This window comes from Bos grunniens, chromosome 24 (genome assembly GCF_055505025.1).
Source record: "Bos grunniens cultivar Pamir isolate PY7600 chromosome 24, Bosgru_T2T1.0, whole genome shotgun sequence".
NCBI lineage: Eukaryota > Metazoa > Chordata > Mammalia > Artiodactyla > Bovidae > Bos > Bos grunniens.
Genome location: NC_141188.1, coordinates 3745997 through 3754893, shown reverse-complemented (window position 1 = coordinate 3754893; position 8897 = coordinate 3745997).

The following is an 8897-nucleotide window of genomic DNA, read 5'->3' as shown; positions in this document are numbered from 1 at the left end:
ATTAAATGCAAAGAAGGTTTCATATTTTCATTTACAGAAATTGTCTTTTAGGAAAATTCCTCTTACCTCAGGGGAGCCATTAGATATTTTTGAAAAGGGATAAAACTGAAGCAAGCACAGAAAGTTAGAGGCGTGTTTGGAAACAATGAATCTGCATTTCTTTGAAAATGATTTTCACGTAGTATTATCCCCTGATTCACGCTGGTTGCATCAACTGTGAAAATTTACCACGGACCCTGCATGACAGAGCTGTACCTCAGTCTGTGTAATTGCTGAGGCCAAACTGGACGGCTTTACCAGACACTCAGGTGTGAAGCAGGTCGAAGAGTCTCCCAGAGGCGGTCCGTGCTGTTGACAACTGCCTCTGGGAGGGGAAGTCTACACACCCTTGCAATTACTTCTGGGTGAGACCAGCACCATTAAATGTACTCATCTTAGACAAAAATTAATCGTGGGCAAATTCTGAAGAAACAAACCTTAATTCGTCAGAAGTAGAAATGAAGAGAAAAACAGGAAATTCCTATTCAATACCAGTTTGTTTGTTTGTTTGTTTGCTTTCTGAAAGCTGTTGTGGAAGTTTTAACTCTTCACTGAGAAGGCGTGCCGTAAGCACAGCGGATGGGTGGCTGGGTCTGGACTCAGCTGGTCGCTCAGCAAGAGCAGATGGCTCAGGGACGCCAGAGCAGCCGGAGTGCAGGGCCAAGTGGGTTTGATATTAGGAATATCACTTATTTTTAAATATTTATTTTTTTTAATTAAAGGATAATTGCTTCACAGTATTGTGTTGGTTTCTGCCAACATCAGTATGAATTAGTCATTTGTCCCCTCCCTCCCCAAAAGACCCTGAAAAGTTAAAAAAAAAAGTTATACATTTTGACCTATCCCAGTACAAAAATTGAAATGTTTTTTTTGAAAACATTACCCTTGGGGAAGTCTTAAAGTTATAGAGTCTTATAAATCAGAATTAATCATTAATAGGTCTGTAGTCCTTTTTAAGATTTTGTGATAGCTAGCTTTAACAAACCAACTCAACTGTGTAAGCTTTAGCCAGATAGTCAGGTAGAAAAGAATGAGAGGAAATTGGAAGTGTTAGTTGCTCAGTTGTGACTCTTTTTGACACCATGGACTGTAGCCCACCAGGCTCCTCTGTCCACAAGATTGTCTAGGCGAGAATACTGGAGTGGGCTGCCATCTCCTACTCCAGGGGATCTTCCTGATTCAGGGATTGAACTCGTGTCTCCTGCATTGCCGGTGTATTCTTTACTGTCTGAGCCAACAGGGAAACCCGAGAAGAGATGAACTCTCTTTAAAAAATAGTGAGATGAAGCAGACCAGCAGATGCGGGGACCTCTGACTGTATCCCTGGCTGGGCAGCATCACTCTCACCTGCCTGGAAACACAGAAACCTGGGGCCTTGCCTGCAGGCTGCTGGGTCAGGAAATCAGGGGTGTGCCCAGCCTGCTGGGCGGGACAAACCCTCCAGGGGGCGCTGGTGCCCACCCACGGCTGGGCTGAGAGGCTCTCCTCTGTGTTTTGCAATTTCCCATTCTGTGGCCAACCTTACCTTTCAACCACCAATACTTACTTTCAGGTTGGTGCTATTGAACGAAGGTCCCTGTTCAGGGAGGACTGTGAGCCACTTCAAGCAAAGGTTCTGTGTTAGTTAAAGCTGAGAGGCATCAAGGAGAAGCTTAGGGCTTCAGTAAGTAGAATTGCAAAAATATATCCATTATTTATAAAAAGTATATTCAAGACTTGACCTCGTATTCAGCTGAGCTCACTGCTTCGGCTTTATTTTGCTAGGGAATGACTCCCTGAAAGGAAGTGGTGATATGATTAAATCACCGTGTCATTTGGAAGAGTGGCCCAAGGATGGCCTGGAAGTCGAGTCCACGAAGAGTTTGAGCAAAGCTGCTTGCCTGTCTCTAGAGATTTCTCCAGGATGAACTCTAGGGGGCGCCACAGAACCACCATCGAGAAAGAGCAAGCTGATGGTGTTTGCGCTTTTGTGTGTAATGAGGCGTATTTTGGAAAATCAGAATTATCAGCTGGAGGCTTTATTGTGTCAGCTATGGTGCAGGGGGATTTTATCTGTTGAACTTGGTGAGTTGTCAGATTAGGCAAAAGTTACCAAGTAACAAAGGCGCCAATGAATAGCAATTGATTATGTGCGTACATAGAAAAATATTTTAAAATTACCGAATGACTGAAAATTTATCATTAAAAAATTACAAAATACCCACTCAATAAAATCACACAATGTATTAGTGAAAACTGGAACAACCCCTTTCACTCTTTCATCCTCTGGAGTTTGGTATGGGTTCTTTTTCATGACATAACTATATACATGTATTGTAGAGATATGTTCACACATCAAATGTTTAAAAAGACTGACAAGGCTATACCTATTGTTTTGTAACTTTATTTTTTTTACTCCGAAGTACGTTTCTTGCTGTGTTTCCTTGTTAGCGTAGGCTTAGATATGTATTCGGAATGCGTCAGTGCACTTCACAGACATGATTCTCCCCAGTGGATGGACAGAAGACCACAGAATGAATGGACTGTAAGGAATGCTCCAGCGTGGTTGGATAGGCGTTCAGATCATCTCCAGTTCTTTCACTATCGCATAACACAGCAGTGCCTCTCAGATGAGGGCAATGACGTGTAGTTATCTCTGTAGGAACGACCCCTAGAAGAGGCTCAGCCCACTTTCATCATCGCCGTCACTGCCATTAGTGATGTGGTTCATTCCAGAAACTGTCAGGGCTTTTCTTAGAGCTGGCTCTTCCAGACGGAGTTTGGAACCACCTTAGTCAAGTTTCCCACCATCCTTCTACAACTGAAATGAACTTTCGACTGAACGTGCATTGAAGTTATGGATTAATTTTGGGGGAAATTACTATAGAGTACTTAAGACATTGTCTGCATTGTCTGCTGTTTGCACCATGTGTCTGGATACTTTGCACATACGAAGAAGTGTATCTTCTTTTTTGATTAATTCATGGGGAAGCTATGTTTTTCTATGTTAGTCTTACGTTGAGCTGCTTTTTTTTAATTGAAGTACAGTTAGTTTAAATATATTAGTTTCCGGTGTACAACATAGTGATTCAACATTTTTACAGATTATACTTCATTTAAAGTTATTACAGGAATGACTGTCTCCAAGCTGCACAGAAGACCCTTGCTGCTTATTCATCTGATATAGTGGCCTGTGCCTCCTCCACCCTGCCTCTCGCCCATCCCTCTCCGCCTGGTGACTGCTAGCTCGTGCTCTCTATCCACAAATCTATTTCTGTTTTACTAAATATATTCATTGGTTTCATTCTTCAGATTCCACATATAAGTGATAATGTTGAACTATCTTATTGAACTCTCAGTTTGAATGTTTATTTGTTTCTTCTTGATACTTAGACAATCACCCCATGTGTGAAAACGGGACAGTTTGATTCTCCTTCCCTGTGTTTCCAGGCTTTTATTTCTTTTCTTGCCATATTCCATGAGTGGCACATAGGATTAATGGTGTATCCCATTAATGGCAATGAGATTGTTTTATAGGTTCCTTTTTTGTGACAGGTGTTGCTATTGCCTCTATGTCCAGAAGAAATATTTCAGAAAGTTCTGCTTTCTCTTTGCTCTGAAAGAGTTTAAATTACAAGAAAAAGATCTGAGCTCCTTGGGACCTTGATGGACTTCATCCAGTGCCCTAGTATTTTGTCCTTCGTGGATGTACACTATTTCATTTCCTCCTTGTCATTATTACACTTATCTATTAAATAACATAAAATGGCATGTACATTACTACTTAATATCCTTTCAAAACTAATACTTAAGTATCATTAAGATGGAGCATTTTAAAAGTCTTTACTGAACTTACTAGAATTCTATTTCTGTTTTATGCTTTAGTCTTTCAAGTGGCTTTGGGTTTTTTTTTCCTTTTGGCTGTGAGGCATGTGGGATCTTAGTTCCCTGACTGGGGATCAAACCTGTATCTCCTCATTGGAAGGCGAAGTCTTAACCACTGGATCACGAGGGAGGTATCACTAAGTACCATATTTCATAAATTATTTTAGTCTTATAGGAGAAGGCAATGGCACCCCACTCCAGTACTCTTGCCTGGAAAATCCCATGGATGGAGGAGCCTGGTAGGCTGCAGTCCACGGGGTCACTAAGAGTCGGACATGACTGAGCGACTTCACTTTCACTTTTCACTTTCATGCATTGGAGAAGGAAATGGCAACCCATTCCAGTGTTCTTGCCTGGAGAATCCCAGGGACGGGGGAGCTTGGTGGGCTGCCGTCTATGGGGTCGCACAGAGTCGGACATGACTGAAGTGACTTAGCAGCAGCAGCAGAGTTCAGTGAGAAAAAAATGGGCAAAAGTCTGGAAAATATAAAAAGCAGGAGAGACAAAGTTAAATCCTTTAATTAAAAAAAATTACAATAAAGAATTAAAGAAAGAATGTTGGTAAATCTACACCTTAAGAAAAAAAAATGGTGCCTTAAAATGTTAAACTATGTATTCCAAATAAAATTTTATTTTGAGTGTCCAATAGTAAAACAAAATTTCAGTAACTTTCTCGAGATCTCTCAATACTGAAGGACAGAACTCGATTAGAATCTAAAAGGCGGGATCCCAGATCCCATGCTGTCACCTGCTGTAGGACCACATTAGGGCAAATAACTTATGGAGGCAACCGGCCTTTCTCTGCAGGCTTGTGTGGGGACAGCTGTGCAACTGCAAAGACAACGTCCCACGTGGCGATATCACATGCATTCCCCATGCAAGAAGTATGTTTCCATCGCCTGCTTAATATTCTGCCATGGTAGAAATTTAATTTTTCCCTGTGAATTTCTGGTTGCTCTTTTCTTTCTCACTGACAGGAGCAGCACAGGCCTCTAACTCACAGTCAAATGTATCCAGTGTCTTCTTTATACTATATTGCACCGTATCTTTTATTCCGAATAACATCCCTGTATAATGTCTTCAAGAAGTTATAAAAAAGACTACAGTTTCTGAGTTATTCCACACTCAAAAGCATCCTTGTTTAGCCTTATCTGTGACAGGGCTTCCCAGGTGGTAATAGTGGTAAAGAATCCGCCTACCAACGCAGGAGACATGAGACACAGGTTTGATCCCTGGGTCAGGAAGATCCCCTGGAGGAGGAATTGGCAACCCACTCCAGTATTCTTGCCTGGAGAATTCCTTGGACAGAAGAGCCTGCCGGGCTACAGCCTGTGGGGTCGCAAAGAACTGGCTATGACTGAAGGGACTTCGCATGTGTGCACATGACCGATAATTTAGCCAGCAGTAGGGAGGCCTGGCGTGCTGCGATTCATGGGGTCACAAAGAGTCGGACACGGCTGAGCAACTGAACTGAACTGAGGGCAGGCAATGAGGGAGACCCGGGTTCAATCCCTGGGTCGGGAAGATCCCCTGGAGAGGGAAATGGCACCCCACTCCAGTACTCTTGCCTGGAGAATCCCACGGACGGAGGAGCCTGGTAGGCTACAGTCCACGGGGTCGCAAAGAGTTGGACACGACTGAGCAACTTCACTTTCTTTCTTTTCTTTAGGGCAGGCTCAGACCAGTCCGGCGTTTGCTGAGCAAAGTCAATGCCAGGCCCTGTCTTGGTCATCGGTGGTCAGCTTTCTCTGTGGAAGCTGCCACTTTCTCCTTCTAGTCTCAGAACATTCAGGCTGTGTCTACAGAGTAGTCTTTACAAAGTCGCCTTACTTGTCTCTGAGGGAATCCTTTTTGATGGGAAAAACTTTGCTCTTCTTCAGATGTGCTGGGCAGGGCTTCCCCATGGTTTCTTGGCAATTTCTTCACCTCTGTCGCTCCTTTCAAGGTCGCCAAGAGTCAGACCCGGGACGACAGAGGTTCTAGCTTTGTTTTCACATTTTATTTCTCTTCTTTCTTACTCTTTTATTCTCTGTTTCATGTTGGGGTACCTCCTAGACTCTACTTTGCAAGCCTGCTATACGTTAAAAAGTTATCAGCATATTTTAATGTCTAAAAGCCTTTTTCTTCTCTGGTTCTTCCACTTACTAGCACACGAGTTCATTTTGTGACTGAAATTTTGTCTGAAGGGGGCAACAGAGAATGAGGTGGTTGGATGGCATCACAGCATCAATGGATATGAGCTTGAGCAAACTCTGGGAGGTAGCGAAGGGCAGGCGTGCTGCAGTCCATGGGTTCACAAAGAGTTCAGACACAGCTTAGAGAGGGAACAACAATTTTGTCTTGAATCTCTTGGCATATTAATTAAGGTTAATTTTTTTTTCTATTCCCTGAATAATCTCAGTCTTTTTCTCATGTTGGTGTGTACTGATCCTTCTCTCCTGGGTCACCCCTTTTCTTTACACTCCTGATGGTCTTGATGACCCATTTATATGGGATTTATTTTCTAGATTGTGTGAGTTTGATAGTGCCAAAGCCTCAACCTCATTATGCACTTTTCTCCTAAAACAAGTTGCGAGGCACCTAGCCAGTGGATGTGGCTGCCTTGGGGCCTGGTTCTCCATCACTTGGTGTGGTCATGTCTCCTTCCAGGTTTAACCAGCTGCCAGTCTGGACATGGAACAACAGACTGGTTCCAAACAGGAAAAAGGAGAAAATCAAGGCTGTATATTGTCACCCTGCTTATTTAACTTATATGCAGAGCACATCATGAGAAACACTGGGCTGGATGAAGCACAAGCTGGAATCAAGATTGCCGGGAGAAATATCAATAACCTTAAATATGCAGATAACACCACCTTTATAGCAGAAAGTGAAGAACTAAGGAGCCTCTTGATGAAAGTGAAAGAGGAAAGCGAAAAAGTTGGCTTGAGGCTTAACATTCAGAAAACTAAGATCTTGGCATCTGGTCCCATCACTTCATGGCAAATAGATGGGGAAACAGTGGAAACATTGACAAACTTTATTTTTTTGGGCTCCAAAATCACTGCAGATGGTGATTGCAGCCATGAAATTAAAAGACGCTTACTCCTCGGAAGAAAAGTTATGACCAATCTAGAGAGCATATTAAAAAGCAGAGACATTACTTTGTCAAGGCTACAGTTTTCCAGTGGTCATGTATGGATGTGAGAGTTGGACTATAAAGAAAGCTGAGTGCCAAAGAATTGATGCTTTTGAACTGTGGTGTTGGAGAAGAGTCTTGAGCGTCCCGTGGACTGCAAGGAGATCCAACCAGTCCATCCTAAAGATCAGTCCTGAGTGTTCATCAGAAGGACTGATGCTGAAGATGAAGTTCCAATACTTTGGCCACCTAATGCCAAGGGCTGACTCCTTGGAAAAGACCCCGATGCTGGGAAAGATTGAAGGTGGGAGGAGAAGAGGACGACAGAGGATGAGATGGTTGGATGGCATCACTGACTCTATGGAAATGAGTTTGAGTAAACCTCAGGAGTTGGTGATGGACAGGGAGGCCTGGTGTGCTGGGGTCACAGAGTCGGACATGACTGAGCAACTGAACTGAACTGACTGAATTTGAGTCTGAATTGATCTTAGTTGTTTCCTGTGTGATTTGTGGAGATGCACTCTGACTCAGACAGTAAAGAATCTGCCTGCAATGCAGGAGACCTGGGTTCGATCCCTGAGTCAGGAAGGTCCCCTGGAAAAGAAAATGGCAACTCACTCCAGTATTCTTGCCTGGAAAATCCCATGGACAGAGGCGCCTAGCGGGCTACAGTCCAGAGCATCGCACATGACTGAGCGTGGGTGCATGCACTCTCCCTTTTCTAGCCTGGATTTCCGTGTCTTCATATCCTGAGTATCTGTGAAGATTCTGATGGTTAAAAACTCCGGGTTGCTTGTCCGTGAGTTACTTCAGACAATGGTGCTGACCCCCTGGCCTCTCTTTGAAGGCTACTCCTGTCCATTTGTAACACTGCCCTCGTCTACGTTCTGCCTGCTCTTTACCCCGTTTCTTCCCCAGAGTTGGAAAGCCTGGAACCTCTGTGCCTGAACAGAGAGAGACGGGGTGATGGGTGGAGGTGGTGGTCAGAGCGGGTGTGTTGGGTGAAGCACAGCTCACACTTAGGGGACAGAGGACGCCCAGCCAGATCCCTAGTCTCTGCCACCCTGCTTCTTCGTTTGAAAACTGTTTTTACTTTGGCCACACCCACAGCACGTGGGATCCTGGTTCCCACCAGGGATCGAACCCATGCCCCTTGCACTAACTTCACAGAATGAAGTTTCTAGATATTTTGAATAATTTTAATATCTTTGAAATATCTTCTCCATCAAGTATTTGGAAAAATAAAGTTTGTTACAGAGTTCACCTGGTAAAAACATAGAGCTCTTAGGGGGTCTATATATGTAGCCCTTTGAAAGAGATCTTGTTTTTCCTGAGTTCTGTTTCTTTTATCAGCTCTGAAGTATTTGGGAGCCATTGATTATTTCCAGTGACTTAATCACTTAAAAAATGCACACATATTTTAATTGGTTAGATTCAATACTGGGTTAATGTTACCTTCGTCACTATTCGTGTTATAGTCATTTAAAAATTGTCTTGTTTGATGGAGCTTAAGAGAATATTATGGTGATTCAATGAAGCAGACGAGAAGGATGACTCAGAGCTACATTGTTCAAATAGACTATGATTAGATTTAAACGTATGCATGATGAAACGACATCCATTTGTTAAAATGTCTTAAAATTATATGATTGCTTATTCTAATTAACAGCAAGGGTACAGCAGGCAGAGTATAAGAAGCATAAAGTCGCCTGCATAGGTTGTGGCCAAGCTAAGACCAGACGCCAGCTTCCTGCATTCGCTTGGATATGAAACAGCTCAAAACGGACAGACCCAGCATGGGTCTCTGGCCCACTTCTCCAGCTTTGTGTATTAGCGCATCTCATTTTTACAGCATCCTTTGAGTCAGGAATTATGG